The 16,604-nt window shown below is 41.4% G+C and overlaps 1 protein-coding gene across 1 annotated transcript in view; it reads left to right on the top strand.

The window, feature by feature from the left end:
• The window catches only part of KIAA1109 (KIAA1109 ortholog), a 242,236-nt gene that overhangs the window by 11,711 nt on the left and 213,921 nt on the right, over nt 1-16,604 (top strand). The gene's annotated exons all lie outside the window — the stretch shown is intronic.

Genomic DNA, 16,604 nt, shown 5'->3' on the forward strand with positions numbered 1-16,604 from the left:
TACTGGCCGCCGCTTCCTGCAGCTCCCATTGGCCTGGAGCAGCGAACCGCGACCAGTGGGAGCCACGATCGGCCGGACTTGCGGACGCGGCAGGTAAACAAACCGGCCCGGCCCGCCAGGGGCTTTCCCTACACAGGCGGCGTCCCAAGTTTGGGAAACACTGATATAAACCATACATTTTCACAGGTGGACACTAACTGTGTATTCCTCATTTTCTGTATGCCCAATGTGAGACGCCTGGAGCAAACTCTGAGAGGTGTTGTATGTTCCCAGTTGCAACTGAAATCAATTTGGGCTGTGCTCTGAACATATGAAGTGTTATAAAATGGTCAGAACTTTGAAAAATCAGGCCCTAGATTTCTCAGCTTGGACATCCAAAATTCAGGGCAATTTTGTCCTTAATTTCACTATGCCTCAGTTCCCCCATTTGCTAAATGGGGATAATACCACTTCACAGGTGTGTAGTGAAAACAAATTAATTAATGTTTGTGAGACACCCTGATGGTATGGCTAACGTGCCATAGAAACACAGAGAAGGAAATTAATTCTGTATTGAATGTAGGCTTTGTATGATCTGAGAGCTAAGGATTACACACACTGATCGTCAGAGCCTGGGGCGCATGGGACTTCAGTAATGAGCAAGTGCTGAGAGAATGTGGAATCGGTCAACGCTAAGCTCGGCTGATGCGGCAGCTCATGGTGTCGGACGCCATCAGGTAGTCGAGGGACATCTCCATAGAACACATCACTGGACATCGGCAATACCAGGAGGGATGAGCTGGAGTGCCGATGAGAAGTGCAGTCAGGAAAGTAACAAATACTTTCCTCGTGGATTGTATTTTCTAAATGGACAATCAATCTAATTCTCAATTACTGAGGCACAATCTCCACTCATTGATATATTTTACTTTCCACAACCAAATCTCCGTACAACTTTTCATGAGTGATGTACCCGAGTATTCGGATTCTAATATCTAAACTGTATTGTTAAATCTATTCACTTAAATTTGGGTTATTGCTGATTATGCACTCTATGTATTTTATGACTTTTAAAAACTAACTTTATATTTGTGGATAATCTATGTACTATACCTAGATGTACAGACACTCTTTCCCAACTTATGTATTATATAATTTTTTTAACATTAGCTTTAATAAAATAAGGGTGGGGGCCATGTACTGATTTAGGATTTTAAAGAAAGTAACTGCCCATTCAAGAAGCATCATTAATCTTGTGCATTGAATGAAAAAATAGTATGAAATCAGTAATTAAAGGCCATATCTCAATGCATACACACAAGGGGGCCGAATTAAGGTTGCCTAGGCAATCTTACTGATGGAATTTCCTAACATTTGACTTAGAAGAATGCAAAGGTTACAAACTTAGGGGTGAAGGTTATAATGTAATATATATGTTTGAAGTGTTCCACATACTCATGTACCCTCCACCCCCAGAATCTAAGCAGGAAATAATGAGTTTTGAAACTAAGTTGCCATGAGAGACCACACTGCTCCCTGAGGATTGCTTCTGCTGAAATGTTGATGTCATGGGGAAACTTGCATTAGTTTTAAACCTTAGTTTTTTTTTTTTTTTTTTAAGAAAAAAATACTGCAAAGTACATATATGTAAGAGACTACTTTGTACATTGCAACTGACCTATAGTTTTCTGCAGATGGCTGGCAAATAAAGCCAGTTGCTGTATTAAAGTATAGCTGAAGAATAAGATCTTCTTCCTACTTCATTGATGGTCTCTGGGTTGAGCTCTATATGCATTTTGTTGATAAGTGATCTTTGTGCCCCTTTATTGCATGAGCATGAAATATTGTTTGTAAGATACTGTACTTAATCTCTTACAACAGGTTTCCCTTATGTAAAATAGACAATATACCTTTTCTTTCAGAGGTGTTGTGAGAGTAGGTAAATTAAAACTGTAGAGCTCTTTGAGATCCTTGGATGATGAGTGCTGTAAGTGCAAAGTACTATTCTAGTCCAAATCCTGCTCAGTTTATTCATGCCACTAATCCCATTGACTTTAATGGGACTACTCATTTGAGTGAGATGAGCAGCATTTGGGCTATGTTTAGGCTTCTGTGCTGCACTTATCATGGTAGTAGTTGACAGCCTAAGAAAATACTATTTATTTCTTTGCATTCATTTATATAAACCCCAGACCTCCTTATTTCATCACATTCCTCCTTTGCATGTGTTAGAGTAGTGAGCAAGGATGTGCTCCTTCTCTCAAAAGCAGGCCTCTATTAGTAACTTTGGCTAGCCATTCTATCATCTAAAAATAAAAATCCATCCTTAAGAAGCAGAAGTTTAAACATTATTTTCATATAATTTATTCATATGAAAATGTATTAAGCATATTCCAGAAAATTCTGTTTTGAATATCCAATTTATAGTTATTATGTGTCATTGGGACCGTTTAATTTGGGAGGCTAATAAGCTAACATCTTCTGCCTAAGTCTCTAATGTTTGTTGTAGTAAAATTGTTTCCGTTTGATTAAACTGGGAGTGCCCTAACAATTAATCGAAAATAACATTCCATACAAAAAATAGCCACCTCACAGCATAGCAAGTGAAATAAGTGTTTCATCTAGTAACTTAAAATAGCCAACAAACAGATCACTCAATCCCTCAGCTATCCCCAGAAAACATAGCATATGGTGCTCCTAATGGTCATTCTGGCCTATTTCATTCACAGAGGAAATAATATCTCACACAGAAAGAGGTGGTCTCTTGGGTAGGTATGTCTCAAGCCAGTTAATGTTTTGTAAATCATACTCAACTTCTTAAATGTCACCAGGATGCCAGTATACAGCCAGTGCACTAAGAGAACTTCTAAACACTCCTCAGTGAACAACTGGCCATATGCATACCTGGAAATGACAGCACAAGTGTCAAAGAAGACCGGGAAGCTCTAAAACAGACCATCCATGAGATTTGCGAGGACTCCATTGGCCTTGATACCCGCCGCCATCAGGACTGGTTTAACAAAACAAAATTGAGATTACAGCCCTTTTGGACCAGAAGAGAAAAGTTTTCTGCAACTGGCAAAACCAACCACTATCCAATCAGAAGCAGAGCTCTTTCCATCAGCTCAAAACTGAAGTTAAAAGGAGGGTCCGAGAAATCAAACACAAATGGTGGGAGGACAAAGCAAAAGAAATCCAAACATTTGCTGACAGACATGATATGCGGAGCTTTTTTTGTGAGACAAAGACCCTGTATGGACCAATCTCATGTGGACTCTCACCTCTGAGATCCGAAGATGGTGGTATCCTTCTTAACGATAATGAACCCATCAAAGAGTGCTGGAAGGAACACAACTAAAAGCTTCTAAATCAGTGGTCCCCAATGTGGTGCCCGCGGGCGCCATGGCGCCTGCCGGGGCATCTATGTGCGACCGCGTACTGTCCGGCGGACGAGCATCTGCTGAAATGCCGCCGACGAGCAGCGTCATCCGGAGGCGTCGCTGCCGAAATGCCGCCGATTTTCGGCGGCGATGCCTCTGGATGACGCTGCTTGCCAGCAGCATTTTGGCGGTAACGCCTATTGACTTTGCCACTTCTCAGTGGCATTTCGGTGGGTGCTCATCTGCCAGCCACAGTCCGCAGTGGCTAGACGAAAAAGGTTGGGGACCACTGTTCTAAATCGAGAATCGACTGTTACTGACGACACCATCAACTCCATCCCTCAGCACCCAATCTGGGAAACTCTTGCCAGCCCAGCAACACCTGAGCAAAGCAGTTAACAATCTGCAAAGCAATTAAACAAATGAAGAACAATAAAGTTCCAGGTCCTGATGGCATACCAGCTGAAGTACTGAAAGTGGGGGGAGAACTACTGACTAACAAGCTTCACCTGCTGCTCTTCAAAATCTGGCGCACTGAAGAAATCCCTGCCAACTTACGTAATGCTAACATCGTCATCATTTTCAAAAAGGGAGACCAGGCCGACTGTGGCAACTATCGAGGCATTGCCCTCCTCTCCATCTCTGGGAAGATTCTTGCTAGAATCTTACTGAATTGCCTGCTCCCTCTTGCCAAGGAAGTACTTCTAGTCCCAGTGCGGCTTCAGACCATCATGAGGCACCACTGACATGATTTTTGCAGCCAGGCAGATCCAGGAAAAATGTTAAGAACAACACCAGGAGCTGTATATGGCTTTTATCGAGTTGACCAAAGTCTACTCTGTCAACGGTAAGGCTCTGTGAAAAATCATGTCAAAGTTTGGCTGCCCAAGCAAATTTATCACCATTGTAAGACTCTTCCATGAGCAGATGACTGCCTCCATCCTATGCAGTGGCTCAACCTCCTTTGTCATCTGAATTGGCGTAAAACAAGGTTGTGTACTGGCACCCACCTTTTTCTCCATTTTCTTAGCAGCTATGAAAACACTAACCCAAGACTGTCTAACACAGGGCATTGGCTTCCAATATCGGATTGACAGCAACCTCTTCAACCGCTCTCGTCTCGGTGCCAGAACTAAAGTAATATTAGCAACAATAACTGAACTCAGTACGCAGATGATTGTGCTGTAGTTGCACATTCAAAGGAGGATCTTCAGACAGCCCTTAATTGCTTCTCTGAAACTTACAAAAGCCTAGGGCTAACTGAACATTGGCAAAATAAAAGTTCTCCACCAGCCAGTCCCCGGTCAATCATCAGATCCAGCAAGGAAGATCTATATTGACAAAGAAGATCTGGAAAATGTAGAATACTTTGCCTATCTTGGCAGCCATCTCTCACAGAGGGCAGACATAGATGTCGAGATTCAGCACAGAATTCACTGTGCCAGCCTTGCCTTTGGCAGACTGTCTCGTCGGGTGTTCAACAATCAGAACACATAGTAAACTGTTAGTTTACAGAGTGGTGGTAATCCCAACTCTCCTCTATGGCTGTGAGACTTGGGTGACCTACAGAAAATATCTGAAAAACCTGGAACGCCAGCACTTTCTTCAGAAGATCCTCAACATAAAGTGGGAGGATCATCGCACTAATGTCAGTGTCCTCACAGAAGCCAACATCTTCAGTGTTGAGGCCCTGATTATCCAGCACCAGGTGAGGTGGAGCAGGCACTGTGTGTGCATGCCTGATGTATGCTTACCAAAACAACTGCCATATGCCCAACTCACCAAAGGAGAAAGGAAACAAGGAGGCCAAAATAAACGCTTTAAAGACACCCTCAAGATAAACATCGAGATGTAGCATCGACACCGCACATCGGGAGACAGCAGCGAAGGATAGGGATAACTGGCAAAGACTTGTCAGAGAGGGAACGTCCACTTTTGAGGAAAATTGCCTTGCCCTGGTTGCAGAAAAACGCCAGAAAAGAAAGGAAAGACAACTGTCACGCAGCAATCGCGGCCCGACCCTGTCTTCCAACATCATCTGCAATGTCGGCCAACAAGCCTGTGGCTCAAGAATCTGACTCTTCAGTCACCAAAGGACCCATGAAAAACAAAACCTGTGAAAGAGATCATCCTTGGCCTCGAGGGATCGCCAATGATTCACAGAGGAAACAATATCACACACAGAGAGGTGGTCTCTCGGGTAGGTATGTCTCAAGCCAGTTAATGTTTTATAAATCATACTCAGCAACTTAAATGTCACCAGGGTGCCAGTGTAAATCATGGAACAGTACTGTTCTGCTCCCAGTGATACACATTGCTTAAGTGGGCATCTGTATTTAACGTGTTTCAGTTTCCAATGAATTTAAGGTGTAGCCCCATATAGTACATATTGCAGTAGTTTAATGTTGAGGAGTCAAAGATGTGGATAATGGTAGCCATGTCTGCATCAGATGGAAAACATCACTACCTTTTTGGCCAAGCACATATCAAACAAATTGTCTTGGTCACTGCTGTAATATGCTGGCCCAGAAGCTGCTTGAGAGCTAGCATCATCCCTATGTTGTGAACTCAGGAAACTAATAGAGAACAAACACCCTCAATCAGAGGAGTGATGCTATCTGTGCCATCTACTTCAGATGCTTTTGCAGCCAACCATTGTCACTTCAGTCTTATTTAGATTGAGCTTTGCTCAGTTTGCTCCTATCCGTGCCCCATTATTAGTTGACATGCTTGACCATAGCACATGAGTCAAGAAGAAAGACATCTAGAAAAGAAAGCTAAGGATTATCTACATACTGAAAACACCTCATCCTGTGCTTTCTCACTAACCCTTCTAATAGTTACATATACACATTAAATAAGGGGGGGAGGGTGTGATAAAATGGAACCCTGTAACATTCTATAGTTGGGAGCCCTGGGGAAGTAGATCAGCTGCCCACAGCTACCCTTTGTATTCTCTCTTGAAGAGAAGACTGAAGTCACACAAGTAGAAGTCGAGTCACCACCTCGTTATTAACATAGAAGGCACATGACAATTCTAATACCTTTGTCCATTGTCAGATCATTGACTAGCACAACCAGTTCAGTCTCCATGCCAAACCCAGGTTTATGTACACATGGACAAGCAACAAGGAGATCTGAGTCATCTATGTACTGAGAGTTGTCACCGTAATCTTATTCGCAATTTAAAAATGGAATATTAGATCTGACAGAAGTTGTCCATGTAAACATCAATTCATGGTTTCTTAAAAGGCCACACCATTGCTTTCTTCAGTAGTCATTCTGCACTCCTTAAAAATGTTAATCTCAGACAACAGTGGAGCCAGCACTTTCCAAGTGGCCTACACCATCTAAAAATATTCTTTTGCCTTTCACATGCCACAAAATTTTACTTAAAAAAAATCTTTATGCTGCAACCAATTGGCTTCTGCACCAGGTTTCCACCACCAGCACATTAGTAGTTGTCTCCACTTGTTGCATGTCATACTTAAGTCAGGTGACCTTGTAGGATGTCTACAGGTCTTCCATAATTTCATCCTACAGCTTTATCCTATGGGGGGGAGTCAGGAGAGGGAGATTGTATGTGTGGGAATTATTATAAATTATTTGTGTAACAGTTCTCTTCTTAAATTTTAAAATATTTGTAATGCACTGTAGAATATTTCTCTTACCATTCTGAAAGGTTTGTAGCACAGTGCAATACCATTAAGTAGTTGGATTTGCCATTGTGACACTATTTGTTACTGTAATGCAACAGAGATAAAACCAGGGATTTTTTTTTTTTTTTGCTTTGTTATACAGTCCATGACTTTCCATTTCATTGTTTGCTGATTTTTTCTCCCCTCCTGTCTGGGAAGATAATGTAGTGTCTTCTTTCAGTCAGTACTGAAAATAGATTTTATTTTCTTATTCTCCATCAGAAGAGATTGTAAAGAAACTGCTAGCTGTTTCTCTTTGTGAGACTGAGCCCATGTTTTTTTTAAATTTCCAGCGGAGGCTCTTGATTGGATAGTTAATTGATAGTATGGATAATGTAGGTGGGGAAAAAAAAACCCTGGGTAAATCAAGTGTTGATTCCCAAGTTAAGCTATTTAAAATACTGACTATTGCAATGACTTTATTAAATATTATCTTAACAACAGTATTAGGTTTCAGATTCATTAATTTTTGTTGGAGAGTGTCAAAAATCTCATAAAGAAGGGAAAGTAAGACTGCTTGTTAGCAGTTGTCCCTTAAGAAATAAAGTTGTATGACATGTTGGCAGGAGCTAAAAGAGAGAACATTATCTGTGCCTCTTTAATTGTTGGCAGGAGCTAAAAGAGAGAACATTATCTGTGCCTCTTTAATATTTCTTTTCCAGTAAAGAAAAGCAAGCTTATGACAGATAACATGTGAGAGGAAGGTGGGAAGGCAGCTGAAATTACAGCTCAAGAGAAATATTGCTACATAGCTACAAATATTGAGTAGTACTCCTCCTCCTGTTAATGAGATCTAATTAATATAACCCAGGTTAGAGGTGATTTATATGTAAAAGGCTTTTGAACACGTGCATAGTGCAGAATGCACATAAAGGTTTTGTCTTTGGGAGAAAGATTTTTGGGAAGAAAGACTTGGGTGAGATTAATTTAATTGCTGTTTAAGAATGTGTTTTACACAGAAATATTTGGCCAATCACTGATTTGTTTATTAAACTAATTTCTTTGAGTTTTTGAAGTATAAAACACTAGACATAAATAATGTAGATCAGTTTTTTACAGGACTGCATGTGGTGGAATGATTACAGCACTAGGAAGTGGAATTCATAGATTCTATTCCCAGCTCTGTCAACTTTCTCTGTCACTTGAGGCAGGTCAGTTCTTTCTCCCTTTGTCTCAGATGCTGTAAGGCTAAGTTTAATGTCTGTAATGTATTTTGAGATCTTCTGATGAAAGGCATGATATAATTGCAAAATATTATTGCTACTTGCTAAAGAAAATATCAGACATATGTTACAGCACTTTACACTTTCCTTTCAAAGTGCTCTATGACCATTAACTAATGGGCAATATAAAATAGAATTCTCACATATACTTGTAAGGATGGTAGGCAAATTATTCCCATTTATAGCTAGGGAAAACTAAAACACAAGCATATTCCCCAAGACTGGAATCCTGGTCTGTACTAGATATGGGGACATAGTGTAACCCACACACCTCCTGGGTGTGGTGTTCTGTCCCATCTAGTGGCACTGAGACCACTTAGAGAGAGAGACAAAATGAGTCTGCTCTACAGCCATAGCTAACAGCCATTTGGCTTTTAGCTCATACGGTAGAGGCTCATGCACTAAGCTCCAGAAGTCTCAGGTTTGATCCCACCTGCTGACGACAGGAAACTGTTGGCGTTACAAATGGGGGCTTGTCCGGGATTTCAACTGGGAAGACTCTGAAGCTCGGGATGCGCTTATTCAGCTAGGGGAAGTATGTAACCCACACTCCTTCTGGGTGTGGTGTTCTGTCCCATCTAATGGCACCAAGACCACTTAGAGAGAGAGAGAAAATGAGTCTGCTCTACAGCCTTAGCTAACAGCCAGTTAGCTTTTAGCTCATGCGGTAGAGGCTCATGCACTAAGCTCCAGAGATCCCCGGTTCAATCCTGCCCACTATTGTTCATGGGCAGTAAATTCCTTGAGTCCATTTTCTTAATACACACTGTGCTCTCTGAATTAACAGACACAGTTACCATTTTTTTAACGTTCAGACCCTGCAGTTCCCTTTGGATTGTGCACTGCGCTGGGATTCCTAGGTAGCAAAAGTAGTCAAGATTATCTCATTCTTACCTTTTTCTCTTGGATGCAGGCCTTGCCACAGTTACATATGTCTTTGTCATCTCCAGGTTGGATTATAGCAAAGTGCTTTATGTGGGGCTACCCTTGAAGATTACTCCAAAGCTTAAGCTACCTCTTAGCTGGTAGTGCTTTTTGTGATGAGCACATTACATCTGTGCTCTATGGATTTAGCTGGCTACCAGTAGTTCTGAGTGCCTTTGTAGGCTGTCAGAGGTGGTTTTCTAAACCTTACTGAAATTAATCTTTGTGTTTCACCCTGACAGTTAGAATCAGGTGGGATGAGTTATGGTGGAAGATCCATCCTATTAGATGAGTCGGAACCTGTACTTTGCTCCATCAGTCTGAAAAGTCAGTTTGAACATCAGGGTACACTGCAAGACCTATCTTCTTACTGAAACTTTGTTTGAAGATGATGGTTTAAATGGTTTTGAGCTGGTGAAGTTTATTTTAGAATTGAGCTTTAGTGACTGAATTATGGTAGGCGCATATGCAATTAATCAAAAATTAAATACTGATTTTGTGGAGATAGTTGTACCAGTGCAGTCAAAATGTTGTATAGGTTTCGCCTGTCAAAATAACCATGGGAGAGAGCAGAGGAAAGCAGAGGGTTCACCTTTTGGGGAGTCCTTCATTGTAATGAGCAGAGGGGTTTAGTCTCCACTTCCTTACTGTACCACTGTGCATGTCTTGAAACTTGAATCATTGACTAAATGACACTCAGTTTAATGAATGCCTTGTAAATATTTAAATATTCAATTTGAGAAAATATTGAAATAAAAAATAAGTTCTAGCCCCTCTTGATACAGGGACTGTGATGGGGTGTGTAAAGCCCATACTACATCTGAAGGGGTTAAAGAGCAACTCTGGGCCCAGATGACCTTGGCCAGTCACACCTGCAGAACATGCTCCAGCTGGAGGTGAGCTTAAGAGGGAGATGGACAGCTCAGAACGGGGCTGACAAGGCAGGGAGAAGGACCTGCCCGGAGAGCTCCTGAGGAAGTGCGCTGCTCGAACCTTCTCCTGGAGGAGAGGAGTCTACATGCTGAACCTGAAATAAACTGAAATTCAATCAGTATTTTATTCTGTTACTATTTTGGGACAGACTGAAGTCTTGGACAACAGAGTGGTTGGTAGGAAGTGGTCCCTGGGTGGAGAGGGGAAGCCGTAAGAGGCTCCTGGGTGTTGGACATTTAGTACCTCTGCTGGGGCCCAGGGTCCACTACCAAACCCTCCTCCTCATTAAGCAGGGCATGAAACCCCTTACATTCTAGACTGTCCCCTGGTGGGAAGGAGGGGAAGAATAAATACCTTTCAAAACCAGTGCCTGGGATCGGATGCTCATGAGGGTCAATAACCGAGCCCCTATCTTTCCAAACTCCCCACAATACTGGTGAGACATGACTGAGTGGATAACCTAACTGGAGGGTCGAATCCACCCTCCAAAAAAAAGACACAGACACCAGATGTGCAGGTGGTCTGGGGTGGTGGGTAAAGAGTAGAGACTTGGCAACTAAAGGCCTGGCCCCCTAGCCACTAGGCAATGCTTCCAGTGAGCATTGGCCATTATAAATGCACAGTGTAAAAACGTGCAAGAAGGCTGTTTTTGTGGGAAGTGAAAATATAGGGGAGTGTGGCTTTTGTTTTGCATGCACTTTCTTCTTGGCTGTGTAAATTTGACATCTGGTAGTTCTTTAATTTTTTCAATATAAAGGGATTTAGTAAAATCATAGTTAACCTAAATTATTAAGAATTTTTTTGTAATGATCGACTTCTTTATTATCATACTTTTTCACTAATTATGCATTCTTTACTCAGCTTAGTCCCTTTTCATTTTCTAATTCTTGTGTACGTAGCACACTGCTGCAATATATGGGGTTGCAAGGGCTGACGGGTGTTTAAACTTGAACAGCTTTTATTAATTTGAATAAAAAAGCTAAACTTTCCTACATCATTGCATTACTGCAAGGAGCTTCCCTTCAAATCATGTTTACATAAAATAAGTATTATAACTGACCAAACATACCCTTCATTTTTAAATAAAACTGAAAAGTGTGAGTCATTGTAAAATCAACTTCTCTAAAGGAGTGCCCAACTATATTTTTCTTTGTTTCATACAGTTTAGGTTTTAGAAAGTAATGCCAGAAAACTAGAAAATTTAAGTAAATTAAAAAGTATTGCAACTAGTTGTTCTTAAATCTAGATAGCAATGAAATAACTTTACAGGAATTGGGCTGACTTTTCCCTTGATGGATGATTCTTAATAAACAATTGAAATGTGTTAAGATACGTCTATACTTACTTCCGGGTTCGGCGGTAAGCAATCGATCTTCTGGGATCGATTTATTGCGTCTTGTCTAGACGCGGTAAATTGATCCTGGATCGATCCCGGAAGTGCTCGCCATCGACGCCGGTACTACTTCTCTGCGAGAGGAGTAGGCGGAGTCGACGGGGGAGCCTGCCTGCCGCGTGTGGACCTTTGGTAAGTACCTTTAAGTTCGAACTAAGGTACTTCGACTTCAGCTACGTTATTCACGTAGCTGAAGTTGCATATCTCAGTTCGAACTGGGGGGTTAGTGTGGACCAGCCCTTATAGGTTGAACTTGCTTCCATTGACTTCAGTAGAAACAGGAAAACGCCTTGCACTTGTGTTTTCTGAACTGTGTTAGCTTAACTAAAACATGGTTCTAGTAGATGAAATGAAAACACAGTAAATGTTGTATAAGGCACTCATGTCACATTATCTGATATTTAGTGTTTTGACTGTTGCCTCAGGCTGTATTGTGAAGGGCAGTAATGATGCTACTTCTGAAGAGTTTTAGGCTACTAAACCGTTGGTCTGCGTAATATTTAAGGGTAATGAGTGGAGGAGAGGGTTGGCTGAACATATGGAGGAGATCCTGTTGAATCTCAAAATGTTGTTTAGCTCTATTAATCACTAAATAGCCTTCCCTCTCAGAATTTTGCTCCTACATCCCCATTACCTTCTTCTAATCATGCATCCCCATTACCTTCTTCTTTGGAGTTCTGCTAAAATGTAGATATATTCGTTTCTAGGTAGATTGCCTTATAATAATAAAACTCCAGCATAATATATTTTTATATTGCCTTCCAACTGAGAATCTCAATCTGCTGAATAAGAGTTAATTAAGACTCAGCATATACCTCTGAGGTATGGTATGGGTATATGCTTATTCTCATTGGACAGATGGAGAATTTGAGATACAGAGAGGTAAAGTGAATAGCCTAAGATCTAACATGTCAGTGACAAACCTATGAACAGAACATAGATTTCCTGACTTTTAGTCCTCTGAATGAGCCAGTAGACTACTGCTCCTGGATTAGCAATGTTCCAATGTTGGTAATACTGTTTTAAAGGACCATAGATTCACTCAATCCTGCCAGATTGTATTTTATTTTTGTTTTGTATTCATCTTTTCTTGCAGATGATTGTTGAGCCATGTACTCTAGTAACATTGAATATTGCCACTGCTTGAGTAGTTTGCTCTGGTGAGTGATTTTTCTTCTTCCTCTAGATTAATTCTTTCTCGTCCTTTCTGTCAGTCAACACATCTTTTCATACTAGTGAAACTGAAAATAATCGGAATGACTAATATTCCGCTTGGTTCTTATAGACATTGAGTGTGTACATTACCTAGGAAGAAGATTGATTGAGAGGTAATGGTCTAGGTTTTGTGATAGACTTTGATGTCTCTGTCAAAGATGAAAGATCTCATTTCAACACTGATTTTTTGAAACATCACCTAATTACACGGTCACATTGCACTGTATAGCTATAAAACTAATTTGAAACTCTGAAATATTGATTCTGACTTTGAGATGTAATTCAAGCTCTCTCAACTTCGAGTTCTTATTTCAAAAATTGGAATCTGCTGTGTAATGTCTAGAAGTGGTAGGCTTTTATTTGAGTCAGTTACCTCACATTTATATAAACTGTTTTCCTAATTGCAAATTACTTCTCCAGATACACTAGTTGTAATGGGTCCATGCTTCCAGGATGCAACTGGTGGGAACTCTAATAGCTTTGTAGTTTTCGGACAGGTGCATTCCGTTTTACTGGAATGCCATCAGTTTGCATTGGTCTCTGTAGGGAGAAAGGGAAAAGACAGTGTGGCAGATGTGAAACATGGAATATTCAAAGATTATTGTGTCAGCTTTATAAGTGTTATATGTATCTTTATGGCTTGCTAATGATCATATTTCTGTCTCAGTGGTGAGTAAAAGGGATGTTGTTCAGGAAATAAAATCAATGATGTGTAATTAATGCAAATACCTAATGCTGAAACAATGTAGATATCAAGTCTTTTTTTAGGTTATACCTTCAAGGGAAATAGTATATACTGGTCTGACCTGGTTCAAGAAGCCTAAGAATACAAAATACTTGAAACTGCATAAAGTGACCGACCTGATCTGAGGAAGAGGGTCACTTGCACTTGATCCAAGAACTGACTGAGTCTGTGCCCAGAGACACTCTGTGGGAAGGCCTGAAGTATTTTAGTCCTGTCAGGGTTTTCTCCATGTGGAGGTTGGGTGACTAGAAAGCTAGACATGCATATAAGCTGTTTGTATATGTTTTTTCTGTAATGCTTTTGTTCTGAATAAATAGTACTTTGCTTCATAAAATCAGACTTCATGAGCTAATCACAGTAAATTGCAGGAGCCTGCAACCTAAGACCCAGGTCTAGCTCCCTGAGAAACGTGACTGCTAGAGGCTTGAGACCTAAGAGGGGGTGACTCTCGAGGAGGCCACAAAGGGGATAAAGGTGCTACTAACTCAGGAACTGTGAGACACAGTCCCTGTCCCCTGGAGTTTATGGTGTATGCTCAATAGAAAGCTGAGGCAATATTCTAGATGATACTGGTGGAGACGGTGCAGCTCAGTACTGTCCTGATGGGGTGTAGCATTATTTCTATAGTTCAGTGGTTTTTTTGAGGCAGTGAACACCATAATGCCTTACATTTTGGCTTTTTTGTTTTTGATTTTTTTTTTATCCTTTTCAGTTTGGGAAATGTTTCTTTCAAGTATTGATGGTGGTGATTCCAATCTTAATTGCCAACAGACAAAGCTCAGGGAGAAGTCATTGCTTTTTACCCATTAATGGAGCTCTTTGTGATGTTTTCTAGTCTGCCTATTCAGGAGCTTTCCACGGCAGGATGCTGTGAAGATTGTCCTACCTCTCAGGGCAGCAGAAGTTTCAGTACTGAAGACATTAAGTTGTCCTAAAGAAGAAATGCTCATGCCAGGCAGCACTGAAAGACACTACTCAGGGAAAATGAAGCATGAGTAGATACTAAGGACCCAACACATAAAGCAATCTCCCATTGGGATGTCTTTCCTCCCTTCTCCCCCCAATTTACCTCTCTATGCACAGATGTAGTTAGCCTGAGGGACTGGCACAGATGATCTAAGTATTAGACCATGTTGCCATGGCATCTCCTCTCAGCACCCATCCATGCTCCCATGTGCATCCATTCATCTAAGAGACTAGCACTTTTGTCCATCCACTAACAATCTTTGCCTTATTCCTTTTCACCTTCCATGAGAAAGGGGTCAAGACAAAGGATTTCTCTCCCCCAGCACATGGAATGTGAGGCAGCCTCTGTGGCAACCATCCAACCAACTTCCTAGATGAGAAGCTTGCTGGGAGCACAAATTTCAGATAACGTTATCTTTTTCCTCTCTGCACCTGTGCATTAAGGGTGCAGCCATGATCAGGCCTCTGTGTAGTGAGAGGTCTAGTTTTGGAAGAGTTGTAAACTTCCTGTCACATTAGTGCTTGGTGGTAACTTGGTGGTGATGCATACAAAGCTTGATGGCTATGAAGAGCTGGTGCCTCTCAATGGATGCTTTCTAGGCCAGCTTTCCAGGCTGTTTTGTGCATGTTTGGGTTGATAAGACTTGGGAAGGGAAAAATCTCTGGAAAAGATCTTTCAGCCCTCAGGTAGCTGAGCATATCTGCTTGTGTGCATACAGATCCTGATTCCAGGTGCCTGAATCTTCACATGCTTGCTCATTTGGAGCTTGATGTAAACTAGCAAAGTTGGGCAATTGTGCATACATGTAACTGTGCACTCACCTGGCGACTGAAAACCATGCTGGGTTCTTCAGACAGGGTCCCAGTCTAGGACTCTAATTTCTGGGCTGGCCTGAGGGACTGAGAAGGGAAAGGCATGAAGCCATCTTCTATCGTATTACCTTTTAGAAAGGAAGGAAAAAAAGAGAAGGAAGAACTAGTCTTCTTTTAATGGCTGCCAGGCATAACTTCCCTGGAAAAAAAATATGAATTACAGGCTTGAATTTTTTTTAAAAAACACTCGGTGTTCAGTTGTACGCCTAATATGGAAAAGTAATCACTGAATGGGTGTGCAAATGGTCAGATATGCACTTAATTGGTGCACATACACTTCGATGCACCTGTCTTTTTGGAAGTCGAACTCTGTATTTCTGTTTGGCATTATGAACTTAAGAAATTTAAAGAAAAGTCATGCAATATGTTTCTGAGCTATTATATGCCTTAGTTGGTGCCTTGAGGCACAGTGCTGAAAACTGATCGATCTTTTTAATTCTCCTGGAGAGTACAGTAATCCCTGTGAAACATACTGTCTGTCACTTAAATCTGCTCTGAAAGCAACACTTTGTAGAAGTGAATTTCCTGTGTGTTAATGTGAAAGGTACACTCTCTTTTATCCACATTTGCTTGTAATGCTTTCCTTGTTGTGGGTTAACTAATTTAGTATATATTAGTTGCCTTTACATTGTGGAAGGATAACATGTTTTGTGGTGTGACTTGTGCTGTTATAAGCTTGTTAGTTACTAGATGGGTCCTCAGTCTTGCTACCCTGTGGGGGAGAACACAATTCATGACTTGGTTCATTTCCATTTTGGCAGAGGTGGAGTGTGCTGAGGAAGTATACTCATTGTAGCAGGAAGAAGCACTTTGTATTACTCAGTAGTGGCTTCTCAGCAGGCACCAGAGTGGCTGAAAGGATAGCTAGGAATCATGATGAAGTTAAAGGGAAAATATTTTGGTGCTCTGATGCTAAAGTTTTTTAAATAATCTTGGACAGTTATCCTCCCAATCCTCAGAAAGTAGGTATATGGGGAACTCTAATATTAGAGTCAACTTTACAAATCTTGTACAAGGTTGGCCTGCCTTGTATGGGGTAGAGCAGTGGTTCTCAAATTGTGGGTTGGGACCCCAAAGTCAGCTGTGACCCCATTTTAATGGGGTTGCCAGGGCTGGCGTTAGACTTGCTGGGGCCAGGGGCCAAAGCCCAAGACCAAGTCCCACCGTTCGGGGCTGAAGCCTGAGACCCATTGCCTGGGGCCAAAGCTGAAGCCTGAGTCCCGAGGACTTCATCCCTTAGTGGCGGGGCTCAGGTCACAGGCCCCCCCATTTGGG

This window comes from Terrapene carolina, unplaced genomic scaffold (genome assembly GCF_002925995.2).
Source record: "Terrapene carolina triunguis isolate 2854851 unplaced genomic scaffold, T_m_triunguis-2.0 Scaffold66, whole genome shotgun sequence".
NCBI lineage: Eukaryota > Metazoa > Chordata > Testudines > Emydidae > Terrapene > Terrapene triunguis.